At 40.9% G+C, this 2,105-nt stretch overlaps 1 non-coding gene across 1 annotated transcript; it reads left to right on the forward strand.

The window, feature by feature from the left end:
- The first annotated feature begins 1,465 nt into the window (after positions 1–1,465).
- Positions 1,466–1,572, forward strand: LOC136511237 (small nucleolar RNA R71). The gene has a single exon (XR_010772667.1). It is a non-coding gene; the product is annotated as a small nucleolar RNA R71 (small nucleolar RNA).
- The last annotated feature ends 533 nt before the right edge of the window (positions 1,573–2,105 follow it).

Consider the following 2,105-nt stretch of genomic DNA (forward strand, 5'->3'; position numbering starts at 1 on the left):
TAATATGGAATTTAATTTATCCCGCTCCAACATCAATGTGCGCATTCATAGTACTTAGGAAGGGTCTTCCAAGTATAAGGGGTGTCTTCATGTTCTCCTGCATGTCAAGTACCACAAAATCTATAGGAACAAAAAAGTTTCATATTTTTACCAAAATATTCTAAGTGATTCCTGCAGGGTAGCGGACCGATTGCTCAGCTAGTTGCAAACACAATGATGTTGGTGTGAGTGTTTAATGGTTGAGCTTGTCGAAGACCTTCTTGGGCATGACACTGACACTTGCTCCAAGATCGCATAACGCATTCTCAAAGTTTTGGCTCCCAATCGAACAGTCGATAGTGGGGCATCATGGATCCTTCTTCTTGACTGGTGAAGTGTTTAGGATGGCCGCACTGCACTCCTCCGTTAGCTTGATTACCTCAGTGGTGGGCAGTGGTCTTTTATTGTTGAGGATGTCTCTAAGATACTTCGCATCGGTAGGTACCTGTATGGCATCTAGCAACGGGATATTGATATATAACTTTTGAATTACCTCTACAAACTTACCAAACTGCTCATCCATTTTGGCTTTCTGATTTCTGCATGGAAACGGTACGAGGGTCGTGTCATGAAAACCTTATTGTAACTCTCTCGCTCTAGTGGCCCAGCTTCTTCAACTTCATCATTTCTCTTCTCCTCCTCCTGCACTACCACTGGTGTGTCCTACCTATCATTGTCGGATATGGTGGATCACGAGTAGACTTGCCACCTCTTGTGGTTATGGCGTTGACCTTTTCAAGGTTAGTGGCAAAAGGCAGAGCAGCAGCCAACTGGGCTAATTGTGATTCTATCTTTTTATTATAGCTAAGTTGGTTTTTTAACGTGGAAGAAAAACTATCCATTTTAGTATTTATATTTTCTAGGACCTTGTCATTAAAAGCAAGCTTTTTAGAAATACTCTCATTAATCCTAGCTTGTTCTAAGATTAAGTCTCTTAAGGATGGTTGCTTGGGATTAGAAGAATTGTAGTAATTACCTGGATACTTACCTTGGTAAGTTGACCATTGTTGTTGTTTCCATCCTTTTCTCTGTTGTTGTGGAGCCGAGTTATTGATGACGATGTTTGCATCTTCTTGATATTTAGGAAATTCAATCCCCAAATACTCTTCACATGTGTTTTGAGCATTAAAAGCATCTTGAATGGCCTAACGATCTTTCTTGTAATTGTCTCACTGTTCAAGCCAATTCAACAATACGTCCATTTTGGTTGACAGCGCACACACCTCTTCTGGTACTTCTTCACTCTTATTGCATGATTGAATATCGCATGATGACCAGCCTTGATTAGAGGCTATCTTCTCCATAAAAGTTTTAGCTTTTCTAAGGGTGAGTGAAATAAATGTTCCTTCGGCAGTGGCGTCAAGTTGTTCATGAGCTTTCTGAGTTAATCCATGGTAAAAACTTTTCATGAGCAACCAATCTTCCATTCCATGATGAGGGCAATCTAAAACATATTCTTGAAAATGTTCCCTTGCTTCTGGAATGGTCTCTCCTTTCTGCTGTTGGAAGTTTGAAATCTTTCCTCTTAAGGCATTGGTCTTGCCTATAGGGAAAAACTTTTCTAGGAAGGCCTTTGAACACTTTGCCCATGTATTGATGTTATCCTTGTTGGTGTAGAACCACTGCTTCACCCATCCCACTAGTGAGAATGGAAATAAGTGAAGTAGTATGATGTCTTGAGCAACGTCCTTGATGACGACTGTGCTACTTATCTCCAGAAAATCCTGAAGATGAGCACTAGCATCTTCATGTGTCTTTCCACTGAATGGGGTAGCTTGCACCATGTTAATGAGGCTTGGCTTGAGCTCAACTCGAGGTTGGTAGTTCTGAGTGTTGGTCTAGTGCGAATGTTTTCGGTGCTTGGAGCAGAGAACTCACGTAGGGTCTTGTCAGACATAGCTTTAGAAACTGGTGTTGGGCTTCCTCTTGATTTGGTTGATTCTAATGGGGATGGAAATTATTGGCAAATCACAACCAATCCTGCATTACCCTGTATACGATATGAACAAAGACAAATAGGGGTAAGACTGCTAAAGTAGAGGTGTTATGATTTTATCAATAAGTAT

Source organism: Miscanthus floridulus, chromosome 1, assembly GCF_019320115.1.
Source record: "Miscanthus floridulus cultivar M001 chromosome 1, ASM1932011v1, whole genome shotgun sequence".
NCBI lineage: Eukaryota > Viridiplantae > Streptophyta > Magnoliopsida > Poales > Poaceae > Miscanthus > Miscanthus floridulus.